This window comes from Bos indicus, chromosome 13 (genome assembly GCF_029378745.1).
Source record: "Bos indicus isolate NIAB-ARS_2022 breed Sahiwal x Tharparkar chromosome 13, NIAB-ARS_B.indTharparkar_mat_pri_1.0, whole genome shotgun sequence".
Taxonomy (NCBI): domain Eukaryota; kingdom Metazoa; phylum Chordata; class Mammalia; order Artiodactyla; family Bovidae; genus Bos; species Bos indicus.
This window is the reverse complement of record NC_091772.1, coordinates 34137092-34164061: the sequence shown is the minus strand read 5'-3', so window position 1 is coordinate 34164061 and position 26970 is coordinate 34137092. Positions and strand designations below refer to the sequence as shown.

General features: G+C 43.2%; 1 long non-coding RNA gene across 3 annotated transcripts in view; it reads right to left on the bottom strand.

Moving 5' to 3' along the window:
• Positions 1–11142, bottom strand: part of LOC109568125 (uncharacterized) — a 66707-nt gene extending 55565 nt beyond the window's left edge. The window contains exons 1-2 of one of the 3 annotated variants that reach the window (XR_011570033.1): positions 10049–11142; positions 1492–1572 (exon numbers count right to left, since the gene is read on the bottom strand). This is a non-coding gene — a long non-coding RNA (uncharacterized lncRNA). The remainder of the gene's footprint in view (positions 1–1491; positions 1573–10048) is intronic. The other 2 variants (XR_011570032.1, XR_011570031.1) reach the window with 2 other exon arrangements.
• Positions 11143–26970: the final 15828 nt, after the last annotated feature.

Sequence of the window (26970 nt, the reverse complement as noted above, 5' to 3'; positions counted from 1 at the left end):
ATGATATTTCCTTCAATTTCTTGAACGTATTGAAAACAGATATAATAACTATTAAAGATCTTTAGTAATTCTAACATCTATGTCATTTCCATAGATGTCTATGTGTCAATTTCCATGATCTTATTTCTTCCTTTGATTATGGGTAAAAATTTTCTGTTGCTCTGCATGCCTCGTAATCTAGATTGGATACCAGACACTGTGAATTTTACCCTGTGGGGTGCTGTCTATTTTCTTATTCCTAGAACTATTCTTGAACCCTATTATGGAGCATAGTTAAATTACCTGAAAATGGTTCAGTCTTTTCAAGTTTGCTTTTAAGGTTTGTTAGGCAGAAACAGGGGTTTCCCTGGTGGCTCAGTGGCAAAGATTCTGTCTGCAGTGCAGGAGCCGCAGGAGACAGGAGTTTGTTCCCTGGGTTGGGAAGAACCCCTGGAGGAGGGCATGGCAACCCAGTCCAGTATTCTTGCCTGGAAATTCCCATGGACAGAGGGGCCTCGTGGGCTACAGTCCATGGGGTTGCAAAGAGTTGGACATGACTGAGAGACTTAACACACACACACATAGGCAGAACCAGAGAGAATGGAGCCCAGGTCTAATTTCACCTCATCACCAAGGCAAACACTTTTGGAACCTCCGCTCACAGCTCCATTGATTACGCCTCTTTTGCTCTGGTCTTGTGTGATCTCTGGAAAATGGTTAGTTTCATCTCTTGGGTGCTTCTTCCCCCAGCCTCAGGAGTTTCCACATACACATTTGCTAATAGGCTGCCAGAGGAAGCCCCAGGGAATATCCTCAGGATACTTCTGGAGACTTTCGTCATATGACTCCCTCCTCTCCCAGAGGAGGGAGCCAACTCCAGCCACCTTGGTCTCCCCAGACCCTCAGCTCTGTCTCATCAACTCAGGGAGACCACTGGGATCTGCCTGGGTTTCCCTCCCTGGCCCCGCCTTGGAAACCCTCCTATAGGGCTGGGGGAGTTAGACAGCCCCTGGCTTATATCTCATCTCTCAAGGATCACTGTCCTTTCCTACTTGATGTCCAATGTCTTTCAAACTCTTGTTTCATATGCACTACCTTTGTTACCAGCTATTTTAGATAAGAGGGCAAATATGGCCCTTGTTACTCCATCTTGTCTGCCCTGTTTTTAAAACTATTGCCTTAAATCAAAAGTCACCAGGTTCAGATGCCTCTTTTTTAGAACCTCTTCCCTGTCTAATTTAGCAATTAGTCTAAGCAAGCAGCCAGGGTCTGTGATTAAGAGCAGAAACACTGAGGTTGCACAGCCTAAAGTTTGATATTATTTCATTCTTAATGGTTTGACCTTGAGCAAGTTACTCACTCTCTTCAAGCCCCAGTCTCCTCCTTCATAGTCAGGGAAAGTACCATGAGGGTTACTTTTATGTGTCAGCCTGGCTACGGTGCTCAGGTGTTTGGTCAAACATTAGTCTAGATGTTGCTGTGAGGATATTTTGGAATATGATTAACACTTACAATCAGTTGACTTGAAAGGAAGATTACCCTTGATAATGTGGGTGGGCCTCATCCAATCAGTTGAAGCAAACGTCGAGGTTTCTGGAAGAAGAAGAAATTTGCCTCAAGACCCTAACCCACAAATATTTCCAGGATTTCTGTTCTTCTAGCCTGCCCTGTGGATTTTGGACTCAAGATTGCAAAGTAACTATTGCTTGAGCTTCCAGCCTAACCTACCAGCTTCCCAGTAAATGTCGTATTTACTCATCTCTACAACCATGAGCCCATTCCTTCAATGAATCTCTCTAAGCAAGACACTTGTTGTTGATCAATTATTTTGTTCTCTGTATCTTTCCCATATTCCCCCATCATGTAATTGTGTTTTTGTTTGTATATTTATATTTATTTGGCTGTGCCGGATATTAGCTGTGGCATGCAGGATCTTTCGGAGAAGGCAATGGCACCCCACTCCAGTACTCTTGCCTGGAAAATCCCACGGACGGAGGAGCCTAGTAGGCTGCAGTCCATGAGGTCGCTAAGAGTCAGACACGACTGAGCGACTTCACTTTCACTTTTCACTTTCATGCATTGGAAAAGTAAATTGCAACCCACTCCAGTGTTCTTGCCTGGAGAATCCCAGGGACGGTGGAGCCTGATGGGCTGCCATCTATGGGGTCGCACAGAGTCCGACACGACTGAAGCTACTTAGCAGCAGCAGCAGGAGGAGGAGGATCTTTAGTAGAGGCATGCAAACTCTTAGTTGTGGCATGTGGGATCTACTTGTCCAACCAGGGATTGAATCTGGACCCCCTGCATTAGAAGCATGGAGTCTTAGCTAGTTGACCACCAGGAAAGTTTCCCCGTGTATTTGTTTTTAAAGTACACATTGCCCACAGCTCAGCTATGTGTGTGATTTCACTTTATCATCACAGAGGGCTATCTGCCATAAGCTGCGATGCATAAGGCAATATAAGTAGTCATGTATGGATGTGAGAGTTGGTCCATAAAGAAAGCTGAGTGCCAAAGAACTGATGCTTTTGAACTGTGTTGCTGGAGAAGACTCTTGAGAGTCCCTTGGACAGCAAGGAGATCAAATCAGTCAATCCTAAAGGAAATTAGCTCTGAATATTCATTGCAAGGACTGGTGCTGAAGCTGAAGTTCCAAAACTTTGGTCACCTGATGAGAAGAGCTGACTCACTGGAAAAGACCCTGATGTGGGGAAGGATTGAGGGCAAGAGGAGAAGGGGGCGACAGAGGACGAGATGGTTGGATGGTATCATTGACTCAACAGACATGTGTTTGAGAAAACTCCGGGAGATCGTGAAGGACAGGGAAGCCTGGGGTGTTGCAGTTCATGGGGTTGTGAAGAGTCGGACATGACTTAGAGACTGAACAACATAATAAGGCAACATTTCAGAATGAAGTAAATCTTCTCTGAAAGTACATCAATTCAGATATTAAACAAATACATAGATGCAGGTTCAGCAGTGGAGGCCTGTTGGGCAAGAGCCTGACACTGTTTTCCTCCCAAGTTTTTGCCCTGAATTCCTGTGAAGTGCTCCCCTAAAATTCCCTTCCATTCCACTTCCTCCCTTCACAGAGACAGCCACTGGGGCCATGACAAACTCAAGAGTCAGACTCAGGAAACTGAAGTTAGAAGAACCCAGGCATTGTCCGAGTGAGGCTGGACTCGTAACCTGAAGGAAAGCTCAAACTCCCAATCTTTATACTGAAAAATCCAGGGCACTCGATAAACATCAGCTTGATGCACACTTAGCAAAGTGGGATGAAACTGACTTTCTACTGTGGGCCCTGGAGGATTCAGAGACTAAGAGGCATCTTTTAAACTAGGAGAATATCCTTTTGCTGAAAATATTTGAGTATTTCTTCCTCTTACAGTACCATTTACACCAGCGGTCCCCAAACTCTGTGATCTAATGCCTGATGATCTGAGGTGGAGCTGATGTAATAATAAAAGAAATAAAGTGCACAATAAATGAAATACTCTTGAACCATCCCAAAACCATCCCCCTTCCATGGAAAAATTATCTTCCAGGAAACCAATCCCTGGTGCAAATAAGGCTGGGGACGGCTGATACACCATCATCATAGCATTAAGACCTGGTATTTCTGGCAATGTGTTTTCACTATTACACATCTATACAGAGTTCAAATGGGATTTGAAATCAGGCAGAACATCTGTGCAGACCTTCACTCTATCAACCTCTTTGCTCGGGTCCATGTATGTATTAACAGTTATAGAAAAAGTAACAAATAATGGATGAGCTCTTTCCACTTCACATAGACAGAGAGATTTAAGCAACAGAAGAAAAGACAATCGTATTTATCTAAGTACCCACATATAATATGTGGCAAAGAGGACTAAATGGAGAATAATAATAGGAACACATGAGATATTTTAATTTATCCAGTGTTCTTTTTCTTTTTGCAGTGGACTTAGGAAACTGAAATGTGTAAGCAGATGGAGTTTTCAGTCCTATGATATTTGGACATGTAATGATTTTAGTCAGATAAAAATTTAAATTTCTTGTTTTGGAAAGAGATAAGACAATGGGATAAAGAGAAGAGACACTCCTGTCCTCTGAGGATGAATTTTAAAATGGTGCTTGATTTGCTCATTGAACCTTCAGGATTTGATTCATGTTATGGAACTGGCACAAATAAACACTAAATGAGGTATTTTCGAATAAATGTAACGTTGAAAGCTCTGGTCGAAGGAACTATACTGTAAATCATTTCGTAAATCTCCTTTCTCTGAAACTCTGGACTTTATGCTTTTATTGGTTTTTTCTTGCCAGTTTTTAGTCTCCTTCATTGAGTCATTATGACTGTTCAAAAGAAAGCCAGAATTCATGCAAAAGCATATAAAAGAAGACTCGATTAGTTTTGAAATTATAGACACTCCAGGAAACAGTGAAGTTAGCACACCTGTATAAAACACACTTGGAGCACTTTCATATTTAATGAAAAATATATTCCACCGAGTGTTAACCCTGAACAACATGACCTAGAAACCCATTAATAGTTTTGCAGCTTATTGAAAGACTGAGATTTTACTATTCCCACTCTAGCTGAGCATTATATGAAAATGCTTATAAATCTCAACAACTCACCCTGAAGTTTGCCAAATTACTCCCCCCTCCCCATCAGTGGAATGTACCATCACACGGAAATATAAAAATTTCAGCAATATCTACAGAGACACTCCAAATTACTCAGGCATTAAATCATCTAATATGAGATGGATCTATGACCATGATGGGAAGAGTCCCTGAAGAGGACAAAATATTTGTTTAAAGGGCCAGTGGATCATGGGACACATTGTGGGTTTGTAATATGTTCAGTAAATCGTTATGTTCCCACTTCAGGGAGAAAGAAGTCCACTACTTCCTCTGAACTGAATTTTGGTTGTTAACAAAACCAAGTATTATCCTATATGAAGAAATAAGCTCACAAATAGTGATACAGACTGTGGGTTTCTCCCTCCTCCCTGTGAAACTTCTCTGGAATTTCCTGCCTCTCTTTCATGCAAGAGATTTCTTTTTTCCATCCTTCTAAGGCTGATTGGCTTGTATCATTATGAAACAAGGATTTTTCTTTCAAAATATCAGATTGAAAAATTCTCAGCCTGGCGTTGTCTCATAAAGATTATGCTCTGATTAAAACCAGACCTGGCTTGTAGATCTGCTTTCATTTTTTCTCCCCTGAAACACAAACAAGAGAAATTTTAATAAAAACATTCCACTTCCCACCAGAGACGCTGGGAATGGTAATCCAGGTATTACCCTATCTGCAAATATGCATCCAACACGCAGGGCCTGCATGGAAGTATTTTAAAGGCTTAACCCAAGATTTTCATATTAAGAATGGAATGTAGTATCTTTTGATTCCTTAAATCCCCAATTTTGAAGAAAGGCACCTTTTAAAATGATCTGAGTGATGGCCTGGGACTGTTAACAGGTATTCTTAACAATATAATGAACTCACCTGTATCCTTTTCCCAGTGCTTTTTAAAAGTGAGGAGACAGAACCCAAAGATGCCTGAGAAAAGATGTTCACTGCAGCGTTGTTTATAACAGCTGCCAGCTGCATGTAGTCTGCTGCTGCTGCTGTTGATTCAGTCGTGTCCGACTCTGTGCAACCCCATAGACGGCAGCCCACCAGGCTCCCCCGTCCCTGGGATTCTCCAGGCAAGAACACTGGAGTGGGTTGCCATTTCCTTCTCTAATGCATGAAAGTGAAAAGTCAAAGTGAAGTCACTCAGTCGTGTCCGACTCTTCGAAACCCCATGGACTGCAGCCTACCAGGCTCCTCCGTCCATGGGATTTTCCAGGCAAGAGTACTGGAGTGGGGTGCCATCGCCTTCTCCACATGTAGTCTGACTGCCTATCAAAGCTGACTTGGGGAGGGATGCTAATGGAGGGGCTAAGAGCAGAAGCACTGGAGACCAGCTCTGCCTGCTTATGGATTCTGGTGCCACTATTTACTAATCCTGTGACCTTGGACAAGTTACTTAAACCTTAGTTTTCTCCTCTGTAAAACTGGGATAATAACAGTAGCTAATTCTTAAGGTTGAAGTGAAGCCTGAGATAATAGTTGCTAGTATCTGTAGTATCTACAACAGTGTGTGGTACATCATAGGTTCTCAATAAATACATATTGAATAAATACAAAGAGGTTGCAAGAGTGCCCAGTGAATAGTGGGCAATCAACTGGTGGCTATTAGGTGGTATGTCCATACAATGGCATAGTAAGCAGTAATTTAAAAACATTACGTATCACTATGTAAAAATAAATTTTAATATTTAAAATATGATATAAAAAAAGAAGTATTGCTCAGTGGTAAAGAATCTGCCTGCTGATGCAGGAGATGCAGTTTCGACCTCTAGATGGGGAAGAGCCCCTAGAGAAGGAAATGGCAACCCACTCCAGTATTCTTGCCTGGGAAATCCCATGGATAGAGGAGACTGGTGGACTACAGTCCATGGAGTCTCAAAGAGTCGGACACAACTTAGAGACTAAATAACAAATAGGATGCTACACTTTCTCTAAGAAAATGGCCAACATGTATATGTGGGCTTTGCTGGTGGCTCAGATGGTAAAGAACCTGCACATCAGTTCAGTTCAGTTCACTCAGTCATGTCCGACTCTTTGCGAGCCTGTGGACTGCAGCACGTCAGGCCTCCCTGTCCATCACCAACTCCCAGAATTTACCCAAACTCATGTCCCTTGAGTCGATGATGCCATCCAACCGTCTCATCCTCGGTCGTCCCCTTCTCCTCCCACCTTCAATCTTGATCAGCATCAGGGTCTTTTCCAATGAGTCAGCTCTTCATAATCCGGTGGCCAAAGGATTGGAGTTTCAGCTTCAACATCAGTCCTTCCAGTGAACACTCAGAACTGATTTCCTTTAGGATGGACTGGTTGGATCTCCTTGCAGTCCAAGGGACTCTCAAAAGTCTTCTCCAACGCCACAGTTCAAAAGCATCAATTCTGTGGCGCTCAGCTTTTTTTATAGTCCAACTTGCATATCCATACATGACTACTGGAAAAACCATAACCTTTACTAAATGGGCTTTTGTTGGCAAAGTAATGTCTCTGCTTTTTAATATGCTATCTAGGTTGGTCATAACTTTCCTTCCAAGGAGTAAGCGTCTTTTAATTTCATGTGCACATTCACACACAGGACCATCTCTGGAAGCATCTTCAGGTATGGGGATATTGATCTTCCTTTGCACCCTGTTTTTGGATTGGTGGACTAGCCTAGGTGACTTTTCTGGGAAGCAGATTTTGAGCTGAGACTCTTGTGTACAGAACATCTATTTGGAAGCATGCCTGTGGAAGGGAGCAAGGGAAGCAGAACTGGAAAGAGGCAGAAGTCCGTCTGTGACAGAGTCCCAGCAAAGCCAATCCTGAAGGGTGGAGGCAGTCGGAAGCTGGATGGCCCCTCAGAGCTGCCCCAAGATGGGAGGAGGGGCCAGGCCATCATACCACCATCCATCAGGTACCAGACGCTGGCTGGTCCTTGAAGGAAGTGGACCTGCAGTGAGGCAGTTTTCTTCAGCAGAGGCAATCCCTGAGGAAAGGGATGGTAAGGGACTTCTGGCACATTGTCAGCAGCTGGGGGAGAAGTTTCTCCCTCTTGAAGGCGGGATCAGACAGCACAGAACAGTATCCACAACACTAGCTGTTCCTTCAATAAGTGAATGACATAGAGGGCAGGGATTTAATTTCCAGTCACAATAGTTTGTGGTGACTTACGGGGTGCCCGAGGGCTATTGTACTTCATACTCCGCACCACCCTGCCAAAAGTACCAGAAGTTTTAACAGTTGAATGAAGGATGGTCTAAGAGGTGCTTCTGGGAGAAATCTGTGTGTACTCACTGCCTTAAGAGGTTACTCAATAATTGTTTATTATAGACCAATAATTCAGACACACGTGAATTAACTAGGGGAGAATAAGACACTGAAACTGTCCAGTTTTTCTATCTTAGCCCTTGTTAATATCAGCATGATGGACCTCCCTGGCTGTCCAGTGGGTAAGACGCTGCACTCCCAATGTAGGGGGCACAGGTTTGATCCCTGGTTGGGGAACTAAGATCCTGCATGCTGCACAGAATGGCCAAAATAAATAAATATCAGCATGAGTTTGGCATAGAGTCTCTGGACGGCCAAAGGAGCATGAATATAGAGCAGTGTTCACCAAAATGGTATGTAGGTATTCCAGGGGGTGCAAAAGACCCTGGCCTTCTCTTTAAGTAGGAACATTCGTTATGGAGAGGAAATTTGAGAAGTTTCACAGATACATACTTTTGTCTTTAAAAAAGGAAAAGCAAGGAAGAAAAAAAGATTTCCCCAATATTTAATAAACAGAGATTGGCCCCTGTTCAGTTCACGAGCTAGACTGCCTCATTTCCAGCCCATTAGAAAACAGAGCCCTAACTCCACAGTAGGAAAGATAAGGACAAAGCTGCTCTTGCTTTCAGCATCTTATAACACTTGCAGTGGACTCCTCAATGAACTGGAATACTAAATAATATCATTTAGTTTTAACTAAACAAATCTTCACAAAATTATGATATGGCATTGGCTGCTGACTGTTTTGGTGACATGGTACCCTGGATGGTATCCTGGAGCAGAAAAAGGGCACTGATAGAAGAACCTGAGAAATTAAAATAAAGTCTGTGGTTGATAATACTTCATTAATGCTAATGTTTTAGTTTTGATGAATTTACTCTTTATATTAGATGTTCACACTAAGGGAAGCTGCATGAAGGGTAATGGGAATTCTTCATTCTATATCTTAGTGATGCTTCTGTAACTCTAAAATTCTGTTAAAAAGTTCTTACACAAAAGCTATTTGAAGTATAGTTTTTACATCTATTATTGTTAACAGTAAACATTCACCTAAATGGACAGCATTCCTTAATGCAGGAGACCTGGGTTCTATTCCTTGGTCAGGAAGATCCCCTGGAGAAGGGAATGGCAACCCATTCTATTATTCTTGCCTGGAGAATTCCATGGATAGAGGAGCCTGGAGGGCTACAGTCCATGGGGTCGCAGAGTCGTACACGACTGAGCGACTAACACTTACTATAGTAGAAGATAATAAAAACAAAATTATCATGTTTAGCAAACTATCTGAAATGAATATGTCAGAATATATTAAAAACAACAACAACAAAAAAAACAACCAAGCTTCTGGTTTTGTTTGAAGTATAGAATTGTGTGATTCTCCATCCAGGGTTTTTAAATAATGTCCTGAATTTTTATACATATTTAGAAGCCACTTTTGAGATTTCTTACCTAATAGCAAATACACTATTGGAGAAACTGCAATAGAGAAATAATTTACATAAAGCAATGATGAAAAATGTAAACATTCTCTTTAGTTGGAAAACCCTTTAGAAGATACAAGCAAAGTGTTAGGAAGAAAATTACAAACAGTGGGCTGACTGCTGAAAGAATGAAGGTGGAGAGACTTCTAACATGAGTCCATAAGTGAGCTGCTGGCTTGCTTCTAATCAAAATGTTTAAATCTTATTTCAACTTTTTTCCTTTTAAAATTTTGTTTTAGTATTAGAAGTATATTCATAACGTGTTCATACTAACATATAACATAATATATAAATATAGATATTAATACTAAATATTTTTAAAGCACAAATACTGGAAGAACATGCTCAAAAGGGTTTTACCAGTAGGAGTGCATGATTTACAGTCTTGTTTAGAGGATAGCTAATCAGAAACAACAAAGAAAACGGGTTGGTTTAGTTCCCTAAAACAATTTATTAGGGGAAAACAATGTTCCCCATCATATACATAACATATCAATTCTAGGTGTGCCTTGGTCCTCTTGTGCCAAGTAAGCAAAATTAGAATGCTAATTACCTAAGTGTTTTTACAGTTGTTTGGCTAATGTCATCTGTTTGCCTTTGGTTAAAAGTCACATGTGAGGAGTACAGTCCCAGAGACTGTGATTCCAAAGGAGAACAAGCATCAGCCCAGGAAATATGGATGGTTAGTACCCTGAACTGTTAAGAAGTAACTGCTCACCTGTGGAGATGAAGACAGTAAGATCTGAGAGTTAAATGGCTTGCTGGTGCTATGTAGGTGGGTCCCTAAACAGAGCCCAGACTGGGACCGTCCAGACTCATCTTCTCCCCATCCAGGGCACCTCTTTGGTTACGCCCTGCATCTGAAGCAACAATCCGGTGTAGGCCCAGTTTTGTATTTCCAGGTTGGAGGAAAGTAATGGATTCAAAGCTTCAGCTAGAAATCACTCTTCACTTGCAAAGAAAATCCTTTGAATTTTCTGGTGAGACTCATGGCCACAGGCTTTATAGAGCTAAAGACAAAAGGTCATTGTTGGGTTTGCTGGCGTCACCATGTTGCTAGGAGAGCGTCTGTGATGGAATGTCCCAGGCAACAGGAGCCGGGATCCTCCACACAGCCCTGCCATGAGCAAAGGACACGGCCTCTGTGCACAGGAAGGAGAGATCAGGCACCGGCACCCCAAGGGCAAGGCCAGAGCACCCAGTCCTCCTGGACTTCGTGGGAGAGGACTGAAGACCAACACAAAAGTCCTCATTCTACATCGTTTCTTAATGATTTTAAGAAATAAACATATGTTAAAATTTCAATTTTTATTTTGCTTCATGGTACCCAAACCTGCTCACTTCTTCTGGACAACAAGTTATAACAAACAGCAGTAAAATGAGCCTGAAATGGATATGAACTCATTTTGCTGGGAATAGGCAATGACCTGGCCCCACGTTTGACTTGCCAGCCCTGGGAACTCTCCAAGCATGTGGTATAAGGATGGGGTATTGGCCCAACCGCCTCACAGGTCAGGTCAGAGAGCACAGGAGGACGAGGAGGATGCAGATGAAGGGAACAGATGCTCTGCAGGGAACAGGGTGCTAAACGCTGTGCTGAAATGCTCAGCACAGATCCATCTCTTTCAAGAACCAGGATTCCAACTGCCATACGCTTTCTTCCCTTTGTTATTTACATCCTAGAAAATACGCCTCTAAGGGTAATGTGTGCTCATATATATGTATGTATTTTCAGAGTGAGAGAAAACAGAAAGCATAAAAGGAGATTTTTGACTCACTAGCTAACATTTTTGAAATGTTTGAAAACTGCTTTTGGGAAAGCAATATAGCTTTTGCTTAGAAATAGAAATACAGCACATTTTCATTTAAAAATATCCCTGCATTTTTTTTTGGGGGGGGCGGGTACGGGGAAAGTGTTTCATAAACCTCTTAAAACTGAGCATGGTTGTCAATTCTGAAGTCTTCCTGCTAAGCATTAATGGGAGGTTATGTCACCTGTGACCAGGGCTAAGGGCATAGCCCCGGGCTCCCACCCCTGCTTCTGAGTCCCCTGCCTAGGGTCAGAATAGGGGAAGCGTATGATGCTGGCTGAGGTAGACTCTAACCTTGGGTAAAAATGGGAGAGAGAAAAAAAGAAGCCAGGGAGGATTCTGGGAGGTTAGATTGACGGGGAAATCTTCTACTTCAAAAGCTCAGAGGGCCCTACAGGACTCAGGCTGGCCCAGCACCGGGGACGGATTAGGGTCTCCAGCCCTCTATGCCGGCTGCCACTCCTGCAGGTAGTGATGCTCTGGCTAAAAAGTTGAGTGGGTGGAAATGCCTCTGGCAGAACCTGGACCCATCCTCCACAAAAGCTACTCACTAGGATGATCTGCTCTTGTGTAGACTATCTACATGTCATGGCTGCCACAGGGAATGGGCACATTTACACCATTGCTGGGACCATGCTGTGGGGTGGTGAGGGATGCTCCGGGTACCCAGGTGCCCAAGGCCCTAGGGGATCAGTTTATTGATACACTGACAACTGGCACAGAGGTTGGGAAGCTCTAGTTCACAGTGCAGCCCCATCTCTGAGGATGAAAGCCTTTGTCCCTCATTGAAGGATAGGGAAGGGCAGGTATCTTTGGGGTGGCCCTGAGGTCATGGTGTCAATGTCTCTTCCTGCGGTGGGAAAGCAGAGGTGGTGCGAGGCCTGAAGAAGAAGACGGTGGTTCTGTGAGGGCCTGGGAATCTCTGGCAGGTGCCTCAAGTGGAAGGGGGCACTTCAGTGCCTGCCCTGTGCCAGGCGAGATGTGAAGGGTTGCTCCCAGAACCCTTAGCTCCTAAACTCTGCACCTTCCCTCCCCCTGTGAGGGGAGAGGGCTATGGGCAGAGCCTGGATCCTAGAACTGGGATCTGGAAAAAGTGGGTTGGGAGTTTCTGCCTCTCCTGTGGTCATGCCTACAGCCATCCTCTGCTCTCTGAGGACGATGCCCCAGGCGAGGAGCGTGATGGGGTTTGTGTTTGATAAGGAGGAAGTGAAGGAATATCAGTGGGCCCATCCATAGAGGGAGAACGCAGCAAATACTTCATAAGGGAGGTTATCTCCTTTCCTAGTGTATGATTTTCTAACTTAATAAAACATTTTTTTTCTGTACTCCCGGTTTTCCAATCCTGAACTCTTATTTTGTTTCTCTGGGATCTCACCCTGACTTATGACTAATACACCATCCATGAGCTAACAGTTTGCAAATGGATGTATTCAGCCAAGTTTCTTCTCCTGAATTTCAGAAGTGTACCTAATTCCCTACTGGTCATTATACTTAGATGCCTAGTGGGTACCTGAGACTTCCCCGTGTGTAGTTTGGCAAAGAGGAAGTCATTCCATTCACATACTGCAAGTAATCTCCTGTTTACCAAAACCTTTGGAATTAAGAGCGTTTCGTGCTCGTAGCTCAAAGAATCAAGGAACATGGTTTTCATTTACCATTGTTTTAATAATTTCTGCCAGACTAAACAATAAAATTCTATTCTTGTTTCCAGAGTTTTACCAATGTGAACCATACTTTACTAGACAGTTTTAATACTAACTGAGTCTCCAAATAATGGTGTGGGCGGTCATGACCATGTGTCATAGCTGCAGACAGACAACTTAAGCCAGAAGACGGCTTGCAACGTTTTTCTGAAGTCTTCAGAAACACCTTCTTTCCAGTTCGGCTCAGGTGATCTTTTGTTGTTGTTTAGTAGCTAAGCTGTGTCCAACTCTTTCACGACCCCATGGATTGTAGCCCATCAGGCTCCTCTGTCCATGGAATTTCCCAAGCAAGAATGCTGGAGTGAGTTGCCATTCTGTGATCTTTGGCATCGGGTAATTTTTCTCACCTCCTAACTTTGTCCCTATCATTTATTTTACCTTTTTTTTAAAAATTGAAATGTAGTTGATTAACAATGTTGTGTTAGTCCCAGGTATATACTAAAATGATTCAGTTTTAGATCCTCTTCCATTATGGGTTATTAAAATATATTGAATATAGTTCCCTATGCTATACAGTAGGTTTTCTATTTTATATATGGTAATGCATACCTGTTTAATCCCAAACTTCTAGATACCCCACGACTCTGCCCTTTCCCCTTTGGTAACTGTAAGTTTGTTTTCTATGTCTGTGAGTCTATTTTCTATTTTGTAAATAAGTTCATTTATATCATTTTTTTCGATTCCCCATATAAGTGCTATAATATGTCATTTGCCCCTACCATTTCTAATAAAACTTGAATTTCTTTCAGATTTCATGACCAACAAGATCATACCAGGTTTGGGATGTAGCTGAATGGGGATCATCAGAAAGATCCATTAGCAGAGGTTCAGTTAGCAGATCCTACAGTTCCTAGGATCCAGAGCCGCTGGGAACAGGTAGGGACCAGGGCTCCAGGTGGGAGAAGCAGAGCCCAGGAACCTTGGCATCAGGCCTGGGAAGCAAGACCCCGAGGCCAGGAAGTTGCAAAGTGAAGATGCAGCTGAGTAGAAACCAAAGGGCATGAGAGGCAGGGCTGGGAAAAGCCTGGGGTGCCTGCAAATGGGTGGAGCTGGAGACTAAGCTTGTTGCCACTACACCTCTCCCTTTGCAGCTTAATCGAGTCTCACCTTGGAGGCTGGCTGGTCCCAGAGCTCAGCCAGCCCCATAGCCCAAGCAACATGTGGATGACACACGTGGCAGTGGTTCAGAGGGAGGCATGAGGCAGTTCTTGGTGATGGCTGTGAGCATCCTCATTACCCCCCAGTGCTTATAACAGACGTATGACATAGAAGTGCTGCTGCTACTGCTAAGTTGCTTCAGTCGTGTCCGACTCTGTGCGACCCCCCATAGATGGCAGCCCACCAGGCTCCTCTGTCCATGGGATTCTCCAGGCAAGAACGCTGGAGTGGGTTGCCATTTCCTCCTCCGATGCATGAAAGTGAAAAGTCAAAGTGAAGTCGCTCAGTCGTGTCCGACTCTTAGCAACCCCATGGACTTCAGCCCACCAGGCTCCTCTGTCCATGGGATTTTCCAGGCAAGAGTACTGGAGTGGGGTGCCATTGCCTTCTCCATGACATAGAAGTAGGAACGCCCATATCAGATGCAGTGACGTATGACGTAACTGGGGACACCCGTATCACAGACGCAGTGACGTATGACATAACTGTAGGGTCACTCGTATCACAGACGTAGTGACGTATGACGTAGATGTAGGGACACCTGTATCATAGATGCCGTGAGGTATGAGGTAGATGCAAGGATGCCCGAGTCACAGACGTAGTGACGTATGACGTAACTGTGCGGACGCCCGTATCACAGAAGCAGTGACGTATGAGGTAGCTGTGGGTATGCCTGTGTTATAGACACAGTGATGTATGATGTAGACCTAGGGATGCCTGTGTCACAGATGTAGTGAGGTATGAGGTAGATGCAGGGATGCCCGTGTCACAGACGTAGTGAAATATGACGTAACTGTGGGGACGCCCGTATCACAGATGTAGTGACGTATGATGTAGCTGTGGGGACGCCCGTATCACAGATGTAGTGACGTATGATGTAGCTGTTGGGACGCCCTAACACAGACGTAGTGCCCTGTGATGTAGCTGTGGTGACTCCCGTAACACAGACGTAGTGATATGTGACGTAGGTGTGGGGACATCTGTAACAGACGTAGCAAGGTAGTAACGTAGACATAAGGACACCTGTGTCACCACATGCGAAGAATTCTAAGTGAACCAAGATGAAGAAGGAAAGTCACACATAACTGGCACAGGTAAGGAGGAAGTAACACTCCATCGGGTGATGGGGAAGCAGTGGTATAGCAGGTGACCTTCAGGGAGAGATGGAAATAAACTTCAGAGCAGGAAAGCAGGAAGGAATGGTTTTTGGAAGGCATGCTGCGATGAAAAGGTGTTGGTGGCTGAAGAGAACTGGTGTTGGGTGTCAGCCCCACAGGACTCACGTGGTGGCCCGAGGGCTGAGCTGGGGGTGGAGGACGACCATTCTGTCCTCACCCGCAACTCCTTCCAGGCTCAGAGGTGAGGAGCTCCAAATGAGAAAACTGGGAAGAAGGAAACAGAAATGCAGCGCGTGACGGGATGGCGGTTGGGTCCATCCACCAAATGCCATGGTGCCCCTGTGCACCCAGCACTGCACCAAGTCCAAGGCCCTGACAGGTAAGGATGGGCCTTACTCTCAAGGAGCTGATGCAGACATATATGGGAGGGGATTCAGACAGAGCTGCACCTGTGAGGATGGATGAGCCAGGATCCCAGCGGGCAGCAAGAAGGGAAGTTTATTCTTGCTGCAGTCTCCCTTTAGAGCATTTGGTGGGTGAAAACCAGGTGCCCATTACTCTCCTGGTACCATTTAGATATGAGAAATGTCCCAGTCACTTAAATCTCAAAGCATCACTTCATTTTAGTAATTAATGTGGCCAATCTCCTGTGATAATCAGAAGCATCACACTTCATTTCACCGGGAAAACTCTGCCTGCCTCTCCCCCTTGCATGGACTGCAGGCTGAGGTCAGCAGGAGCAAAGAGCCCCTACCCACCAGTGCACCCCCAACTGTGGTTCTGACCCCATCTTCCAGTGGTGGGTGTCTGCTTGGCCCTCATCCTGCCCTCTGGAAACCCTGAGAGCCTTCTGCCCCTCAATGCTGAGGGCTAGCCAGTCCCCAGGCGGCTGACTCTCCGGGTTGGCTGTCAGAGTGGCTGGCCCGCCAGGCTCTCTCTCCCTCCAGACTCCATCAGACTTCAGCCCACTGTGTCCCCCAGCTTCAGGGACATAGTTTAAACCTCCACATGCTTCCTCAAAGCCCCTGCGTGTTGTTTTGAGGGAGACATGCCATTCTTCCAGGTGGAACCCACAGGTTAGCTCTCTTCCTCCAAATTCTGTTCACAGCAGTTCTTTTCTTGGCCTTTTAGTTATCTTGTATAGTCTGGAGGTGGGTGGTGGACTGACAGTAGAAAACTGGTTTTCATAAGCATTCCTTGCAAATCTTGCAGTTCATTTTGGAATTTTTTTAACAAAGAAAATGGTTTTATTTCTGATATTGCACAGTTTATTACATAGGACCCTGGTGATAAGTGTAAAACTGAAGAACTCACATGCACATTTTGGAATATTTTATCTATTACTCGTGGCCTTACTGGAAACTGAGACTAAAAGTTCCAACATAACATCCTTAGTGCATCCGTTTCTTCCCCCGGAGCATGGCATGTACAGAAAATGGTAGCATTTGTGAGGTACTCTAGGGTCCATATTCAAAAGCAGAGACATTACTTTGCCAACAAAGGTCCGTCTAGTCAAGGCTATGGTTTTTCCAGTGGCCATGTATGGATGTGAGAGTTGGACTGTGAAGAAAGCTGAGTGCCGAAGAATTGATGCTTTTGAACTGTGGTGTTGGAGAAGACTCTTGAGAGTCCCTTGGACTGCAAGGAGATCCAACCAGTCCATTCTGAAGGAGATCAGCCCTGGGTGTTCTTTGGAAGGAGTGATGCTAAAGCTGAAACTCCAGTACTTTGGCCACCTCATGGGAAGAGTTGACTCATTGGAAAAGACTCTGATGCTGGGAGGGATTGGGGGCAGGAGGAGAAGGGGACGACAGAGGATGAGATGGCTGGATGGCATCACCGACTTGATGGACGTGAGTCTGAGTGAACTCCGGGAGTTGGTGATGGACAGGGAGGCTTGCTGCTGCTGCTAAGTCGCTTCAGTCGTGTCCGACTCTGTGCGACCCTATAGACAGCAGCCCACCAGGCTCTGCCGTCCCTGGGATTCTCCAGGCAAGAACACTGGAGTGGGTTGCCATTGCCTTCTCCATTGTGTGAAAGTGAAAAGTGATAGTGAAGTCTCTCAGTCGAGACTCGTAGTGACCCCACGGGCTTGTGCTACAATTCATGGGGTCTCAAAGAGTCGGACACGACTGAGCGACTGAACTGAACTGAACTAGGGTCCATGGATGTGCTATTGGTAGCTGAAGGGGACTGGCAAGGGGCTCCAGCTACTCTAGGCCCAGTTGGACAGTTCAAGGGCACACCTAGGATCTATTTGCTCACACAATGTACTACTTCACATTGGTTGGGAAGCTGTGCACTAGGTTGTGCATGAGGCTGAAAGTGATGCAGAAGAGTAAATGATTCATTTGAGCTGTACGGTGGTGGTGATACCTGAGCTGGGATTTGAAGAATGAAGAGGAGTTCCCTAGGCAGCCAAGTAGGGTAAAGGCATTCTGAGTAACTCGGTAATTGGTGCAGCTGGAGAATTCAAGTGTGTGCTTGGTAGAAAGGGATGTGGTTGGTCAACAGGCTGGAGACTTTCATCCTGGGCAGTCCTATCCCCCAAGACTGAGAGCCATTCTTGCAGCAGTTTCTGTCACTAAGCTTCATTCTTGGCTCCATTTTTTAAAGATCTTTATAATTCACATCTAATGAATTTCCAGGTTCTGCTTGTTTCACCTTTTAGCTCTTTTTCACAAGATCCCCTCCCCTCCTTCTCCATACTTGCTGCCCTGGTCTTCCTTCTCCCACCTTGTAAAGCAGGACCATTGTCCCATCTTCCTTGCCCACCTGCCCCTCTTCCAATCCATTTTGTGCACTACGACCAGTGATGTGAAAACATCAAGGCAAGCTTAACCCCCACCCCACCCCCCAATCATTTTACATCTCATTCTGTGGAAATACCCTGCCTTGCCACAAGTCCATCCAGATCCACACACTCTAGAACCTTCCACCTGTGAGACCTCCCTGCCTACCTCTCCCCTCTCCCCTGGGCCCACTCTGCTCCAGCCACACCAGTGTCCTGGCTCATCCTCAAATTGGCCAAGTACAGCTGCCTCAGGGCTTTGCACTTGCTCTTCCCTATTCTCAGATAGCTTATTCCTCAGGTGTGTGTGTGTGTATGTGTGTGTGAGCACACGCACATGCTCATGCTCAGTCACTCAGTTGTGTCTGATTCTTTGTGACGCCATGGACTGCAGCTCACCAGTCTCCTCTGTCCATGGGATTTTCCCAGCAAGAATACTGGAGTGGGTTGCCATTTCCTCCTCCAGGGGATCTTCCTCAGATAGTCAAAGCTTTCTCCTTTGACATCTTCAAAGTCTCAAACACCACTTCATAAGAGACCATCTGTAAACAATAGCAGCTCAACCCCGGATACCCCTACCTGCTCTGCCTACTTTATCTTCTTCCAGAGCATCAGTTACCACGTAGCTGATGCACGTTTATTTGATTATTAGAATGTGAGTCTGCGAAGGTAGAGCTTAGTCCTCTTCCCTGAAGCATCCTCAGTGCCTGGCTGGCAGGAGGCTCTTGATGGCAGTTCCAAATGATGGGCCAATAAAGAGAGGTGGGAGGAGGTGGAGAATGTCTGACTCACTTTGCACCCAAGGTTTCTCCAGCCTGGAAAAGTCATCTCCTTTGACACCAATCATTTATTGAAGATTGACTATACGTGGGCCTTTGTGCTAGGCATTTTACATGTATTACCTCAGTTAGTCTCTGCAATGATCTATAAAATATACACTATTTCTAGCTCCCCTTTTTAATATAATGTGGGTTTTACAGAAAATTAAAACATATAACAATGCATTCAAATATACAACAACGTATACTTTAAACCCCATTCACTCTTGCAATTTGTTTACTTTTCCTGACCTTTTTATGTGTACACATAAATGCATACACATAGGATTGGGACTTTGTGTTTTTACCTGCTTGTTTTTTCCTTTACAAAAATGAGATCCTGCTACAGATATTATTATACAGATATTGTGATGTGTCTCAGAGATTTTTGTCATGAAAATTAACAAGATATATCTCACTTTTACTCTTGGCTTCTTACAGAGGATACACCATAATGCATTCAATTCATCCCCTATTGCTTCACATTCATGTTGGGGTTTTGTTTTGGTTCTACTATATTGAAAATAATTCTGTTTACAAATAATAAATGCTGGAGAGGGTGTGGAGAAAAGGAAATCCTTCTACACTGTTGGTGGGAACATAAGTTGCTGCAGCCACTATGGAGAATAGTATGGAGGTTCCTCAGAAAACTAGAGTTACTATATGATTTAGCAATCCCACTTTTGGACATATACTGGAGAGAACTATAATTCAAAATGTTACATGCACCCCAATGTTCATAGAAGCACTATTCACAATAGCCAAGACATGGAAACAACCTAAATGTCCATCAACAGAGGAATAGATAAAGATGTGGTGCATATACACAATGGAATACTACTCAGCCACAAAAAACAATAAAACAATGCCACTCGTGGCATCATTGATGTACTCAGATGATCATACTAAGTGAAGTAAGTCATAAAGAGAAAGACATACTATATGATATCACTTTTATGTGGAACCTAAAATATTACACAAAGGAACTCTATGAAACAGAAACTGACTCAGACATAGAGAATAGACTTCTTGTGGCCAAGGGGGAGGGGCTGGGGGAGGGACGGAGTCGGAGTTTGGGGTCAGAAGATGCAAGTTAGTATATATAGAATGGATAAACAACAAAATCCTACTGTATAACACAGGGAACTATATTCAGTATCCTGTGATAAACCACAATGGAAGAGAATATTTTAGAAAGAAATAACTGAATCACTTGGCTGTATAGCGGAAATTAACACATTATAAATCAACTATACTTCAATTAAAAAAAAATCAAAATTCTATAATAAAAATCTGTCTCCCTATATTTTCAATCAGGCTGAGGTAGATTACTACGTATTAGGAGGGAGATTCTAGACAAAATTCCTAAGTCAGCAAATATGCATATACTGATGATGTACTGGGCTTCTCCGGTGGCTCAGTGGTAAAGAATCTGCCTGCCAATACAGGGGACGTGGGTTTGATCTCTGGGTTGGGAAGATCCCCTGGAGAAGGAAATGGCAACCAGTTCCAGTATTCCTGCCTGGGAAATCCCATGGACAGAGGAGGCTGGAGGGTTACATTCTATGGGTAAAAGTTGGACATGACTGAGCGACTAAGCAACAACAAATTGATGTATTAGGATCTGGTCCTGTGGCTGTGGTCTCTGCAGCAGAGGTAGCCAGTGCCTCACTCATATCCCTCCACTCACCATCACCAGGCAGGCTGCCCCACCTCTGCCTGAGGCTTCCCAGGGCCACCAGAGCTTCTCTGTCTTTGTGTAAGCGATGGAACGAATACCCCAAAGCAGATTTCAATCAGTGACCCACAGGAGTTAATGGACATGCACCCGTTGAAGGGTTAACTCTGTGTTTTGAGTTTTTCACTGGATCTCAGCCATTCCTTTGCTCTCAGTGGTAACTTGATTGACAGCACACTCTTGATTGACAGCCTTCCCTTTCCTGGCTCCCTTCCTCCATCCCCTACTCAGGTTTCTCAAGTTCAACTCCCAAATGAACCCTCACACTCAAGTCTTTGTCCTGGTGTCTGTTTCTGGAGAGTCAGAACTAAGATACTCATTTATTTCTGGGGGGAAAAAAAGAGTTTATTCTCTAAGTAAAGGTGATGCATGAACCTGGTGTTTTTTAAATATATAGAGATAGAAAATGAAAGGTTAACATCGTTCCTCTTTAAACTTCTAGTCTCTCTACCCAACAGTAATGCCTGTTGACAGTACCCTTTATTTCTTTCCAGATAAAACACATGATTATACAAATATCTACACATATCCTTTTAAATTTACATAAGTGGAGTAATTCTAAACACTATTCCTGGCATCTTTTTTCCACTTAATGACATAGTCTTGGAAACCAGTTTTATTTGCACATGCAGATCTTTAAATAACAGTTTAATGGCCTTATATTCTATGGCAATCCCATAGTTTTCTAACCACTTTCCAGTTGCTCAGTCATGTCTGACTCTTTGTGACCCCATGGACTTGTAGCCTGCCAGGTTCCTCTGCCCATGGGATTTCTCCAGGCAAGAATACTGGAGTGGGTTGCCATTTCCTTCTTTAGGGGATCTTCCTGACCCAGGGATCGACCACAGGTCTCCCTCATTGTAGGTAGATTCTTTACTGTCTAAGCCACCAGAGAAGCCCAAGTCTCCTATTAAAGAACATTTATTGTTTCCAATATTATGAATATACCACCATGCTGTGAAAAAAAGATTTTATACACAGACCTTAGCTCAATCTTAAAATTTTAAATTAATTCGTAACAAAACTGTTGTGTCAAGGGATATATATTTTTATACTTATTTTTCTGTTTTAGATGTTACTGTTTTCCCCTCTTCAAGTTGATTGCATTGATTTACACTCTGATCAACAGTGTGTAAATGTCTGTTTACCATGGCTTCCCCCACACGGAGGTTATCAAACATTTTAATGTTTACTAATCTGTGAGGTGAAAAGGTTATCTCATCATTTTATTGTGATTTCTACTTGTTCATTTCCTTGACTCATTTTTTAATTGTATTTTTGTCTTCCTTTTGATTTCTAAGAGCTTTTAATTAATTTTCTATTGAGGTAACATTGCTTTACAACATTACATAAGTTTCACGTGTACAACATCATATTTCCTCTTCTGTGTACCTTACAGCAAGCTCATGACCAAAATTTTAGTGTCCAGCCATTACCATATGAATGACCGCATTTATCCATTTTTCCATCCTAACCCCCTTACACCACCCCTTCCCTGCTGGTAACCACTACTCTGTTCTCTGTATCAACCTTTTGTTTTTGTTTGGTTTGATTTCTTTACTTATTTTCTTTGTTTTTTAAATTTGACCTATGAGTGAAATCATATGGTATTTGTCTTACTTTGTCTACTTATTTCACTTAGCATAGTACCATCAAGGTCCATCTGTGTTTTTTGGCAAATGTCAGATTTTATCTTTTTTATGGTTGAGTAGCTGTGTATGTGTGTGTGTGCTTACTCAGTGTCCGACTCTTTGCAACCACATGGACTGTAGCCTGCCAGGATCCTCTGTCCATGCAATTTTCCAGGCAAGAATACTGGAGTGGGTTGCCATTTCCTCCTCCAGGGGATCTTCCTGACCCAGAAACTGAACCCTTGTCTTTTGCATCTCCTGCACTGGCAGGTGGATTCTTTACCACTGACCATCTGGGAAGCACCATGGTTGAGTAGTACTCCATTGTATATGTACACCCTATCTTCTGTATCCATTCATTATTTGATGGGCACTTATGTTGTTTCCATATCTTGGCTATTGTGAATAATGCTGTAATTTACATGGGTATGCATGTATCTTTTCTAATTAGTTTCTAAGTGCTTTTATATCAGGTACGGCTACAAACCTGCTAGATATAGTACTTACATTTATTTTCTCCCATTCTATGATTTTCCTTGAACTTTTGAGTAATGATATATTTTCTTATACAAAGGTCTTAAATTATTAAATCAAGTCTGTTCATCTTTTTTTCATAGTTTCTCAATTCTATACCATGTTTAAGATGTCTGTCCTGCCCCAAGTTTATAAAAACATCCAACTACCTTCTAATTCTTTAAGAGTTACATTTTTGCATTTAGATCACTAATCCAGCTGGAGTTTATTTTTCTGAGTGGTGTTGGTTGTTAGAAGCAACTATAGAGAAATGGAAGTGAGGCAGAGAAGACAGGCCAAAAAGAGAATGCAGGGCAGTGAGAGTGGGGAGTTGCCATGGATCAGAACCAGCTGACAGCCTTCCTCAGGAGGGTGAAGTCCATCCTTTTTAAGGACTCTTATCAGTGGTGCAAAGGAGCCAGTTTGTTCTGGCTCCAAGGGCCAAATTATTACATTATTATAAGTTAAATCTTATAACATTATAATTATACTTTTTAAAGGTAAAATTATTCCAAGTTTATCACTTCCTCCTGATTATTTTACTATGTTTTACTATTACCTATGTTCCTGAGGTTATTTCTATCATATGTGTATGGTGGAAATATAATGGTGATGCCATGTTGGAAGCTTGAATAGGTCATAGAGGGAGTATTTACACCATGGAAACTGGCAAAGCTACAAGTCATGGTCTTTTTTTTTTTTTTTCCCCTTTGGGGATCCAGTTGGTAAGCATTTCCCAGCACACCACTGACTTAGCCCTTTTCCAGATGTCTATTCAGAGAGGAGGCTGGCATGTCAGACAGGAAACTCAAGTATCAGTTATGGAGTCAGACTGGAGGACACTGAGATCCATTCCAGTCCTAACATTCTATGATTCTTTGATGCTTGTAATTACTCTCAATGGCTATACTGCTAGAGGGGAATTTAGCTCAGAAAAACCTGCTTTTAGGGGATTTCGCCATAGTTTCCACATTCCGAAACTGGATCTCATTTTAGTGTAGTTCAGTCCCTTGATGAATCCTGTAGAGGATTCTTCCCTGTGATGCCTCCAATCTGGATTCCAGTGCAGCAACTCAGAGCTCTAGATAGAATTATTAACCATTGTCCATCTGTTTTGCATTTGATATTGTGTTCGTCAAAGATTTGACTCTCTCTTTAAAGTAGTCAGAATGCACTGACCACTTTACTTCCTCCCTGACTACATGGCACCTCCTATCTAGTAGAAAGCAAAAGAAGGTTGGGGGAAAGAGGAACAAAAGATGAGCTTCGGATCTTACCCCAACTCTTGAAGCAACGAAAGCATTGTTTACCCTGGTTAAAAACAAAGGCCTTTGTTAGTATTCATAAATCAGTTTTTCAGATAAAGATAAGAACATTTAAAAGATGCATGAAAGTCATAGGAAAAAGTGTAACATTCAAGGAGCTCTTATATGATCTTAGGAGAACCTTCTCACTTGGATTAGGAGGTTACTTTTTTCTGTTTTCTTTTGAAGATAAGAGACCTTGTAAAAGTGTTTAGCACACATTTAGAAATCCCTACAGAATCAATGAAAACATTAATTTATCCCAAAACAAATCCATCTACCATATTAATAATGTTTAGGGGGCTCCTTCCACCAAGAATTTTATTTCTCTTTCACAAATACACCATAGAAGTCATTTTGCTCCCATTTCACAGATAGTCAGACTGGTCTATTGACAGCCCCCCAAGCATTCTAAACTATTTCCAATTTCTCTCCTTTCCCTCTTTCTGCCTAAAATTCTGTCTCTCCTCTTTTCATGTAATCATCTCAATTCTTTATGATCCCATGCAGTCTTTCTTTAATTATTCCCCAGTTCAGCAATGCATTGGTTTCAGGACTCACAACTCCTGCTTTCTGTACCACTCATTTGGTGCCTTATCATACCTTCCTTTATGACTTACTGTTGTTAACTCCATTTCTACTGAGTATGGTTTTACTCCAGCATTTAGACAAGAGGTTTTTATCCTGGGATGCATAGACCCCTTAGGACTACAGGGAAACTGGGGATGTCATGAAATTTTCTAAAATTTGGTGTGTATGTGCCTTTTTAGGGGCAAAAAATTATCTTTCATCAGATTCTCCAAGGGATTTTTAACCTGAGAGTTCCACCTCTTGGAGGACAGAAACTAGATGATACATTTTATTGTATTTTTTGCAATATATTCAGTAACTCAGCTCAGTAACTGAATGGGCACAGGGTCAGTTTAATGTTTCCACTTATTTGCTATAAATCAATCTCTTCTTTTCCAAACTAAGAAAGAGGAACAACATGGTTTGTCTGTTTCCATCTTACAGTTGAGCACATATGAAGATAATAGATGTTTAAACATTTTGAAAAATACAAAACAATACAATTATAAGAGCTCCCTTGAGACATGGAATATGGGAATTCTGCATTCATGAAAATCTCTCTCATTCATTTACCTTTTATGGAACTTCTTCCAAAGAAGCAGAGCTTGGAAAATATTTTTCCCTTGATACAGAGAGGAGGCTGGCATGCCAGAGAGGAAACTCGATATGAAGCAATTCACCAGGTGAAGCATTCATTAATTCACTCTCCATTCATTAATGGTTTTTATTTCCTTATTAACTCTCATTCTCTCTAATACTATTCCCATTCTAATTCTGAGTGTGTTCAGTATTCTCTCAGACACTCCTTGCAACAGCCTAGCCTCTCATTTCCTGAACCTTCTCTCCTCCAATGATGTGACCTTTTCCCCCACTCATGCCCTCACTCCCATGGTCATACCTAGACTTTGTCTTTATCTTGTCTACACTGCTCCTGTGAAGGTAGAATAATGACAACCCCCACCCCCCCACACACACACCAAAAGATATCTATGCTCTGATTCCTAGAATCTGTGAATAAGGCGCATTAGATGGCAAAGAGGGATTAAGGTTATTAACCAGCTGACCTCACAGAGAGAGTATCCTGCATTACCCAGATGGGCCTCCGACAACCACAAGAACCCTTTAATGTGGAAAAGGGAAGACGAAGAGGATGTCAGAATGATGCTATGTGAGAGGAACGTGACCCACTGTTGCTGGCTTTGAAGATGAAGGAAGAGGACCAAGAGCTGAGGAATGTGGGTGATCTCTGTGGGCTAGAAAAGGCCGAGGTGTGGACTCACCCCTGGAGCCTCCAGAAAGGAACACAGTCCAGCCAACATAGTGCCTTCAGCCCACTGAGACCCACTTCAGAATGCTGACCTCTAAGAATGATAAAATAATACATTTGTATTGTTTTATTTTTTCAAATATTTATTTATCTATTTGGCTGCATCGGTTCTTATTTGCAGTATGCGGGATCATTGTTATGTGATGTGGGATTCTCTAGTTGTGGTGTGAGGGCTTAGTTGTCCTGTGGTATGTGGGATGTTAGTTACCTGACCAGGGATCGAACCTATGTCTCCTGCATTGGCAGGTGGATTCTTAATCACTGAAACACCAGGGAAGTCCCTCATTTGTATTATTTTAAGCCAATAAATCGGAGAAGGAAATGGCAACCCACTCCAGTGTTCTTGCCTGGAGAATCCCAGGGACAGGAGAGCCTGGTGGGCTGCCATCTATGGGGTTACACAGAGTCGGACATGACTGAAGAAGTGACTAAGCCAATAAATTGTGATAACCTATGACAGCAGCAATAGGAAACCAGCATATCTTCCCTCCAGTGGCAAATGAAGTCCAGTTTGCCTCCAGGCAACCCACTCTCCTATCTTTACAATTTATACCCTCTAGTACTCAATTCTAGCAATGCTTTGACCCCACTAAGTCCTACAGTCCATTGATCCTATAACCTATGATCTCACTCCATACGTCCTGCTCCCCTGAGAAAAATCCCAACTCTCATTGAATCCAACCCTCCGCCTTTTGTAGTTGAACCTCGGGACTGAATGTGGGTGGAGAAAAAACACACAACCAACCTTGAGACTCAGGAAGTATCTCTGTGTGCCTGCAAATCCCCAGGAGGATTCCATGATTCCTTCACCCTCTTGGTCTCCTAGGAGAAAGTTTCACAACCTCTTTTCTCTCTGAAAGTGAAAGTGAAAGTCGCTCAGTTGTGTTGATTCTTTGCGACCCCATAAACTATACAGTCCACGGAATTCTCCAGGCCAAAATACTGGAGTGGGTAGCTATTCCTTTCTCCAGGGGGTCTTCCCAACCCAGGGATCGAACTCAGGTCTCCCACATTGTAGGTGAATTCTTTACCATCTGAGCTATCAGGGAAACCCGCTCTTCTCTGGAAATCATCAGATCCTCTTTCTCCAAATCTCCAAATTCACCCTTTGCTAATTTTGTGTGAATGTGACCTTTCTATTCCAGTGAAAAAGTAGAC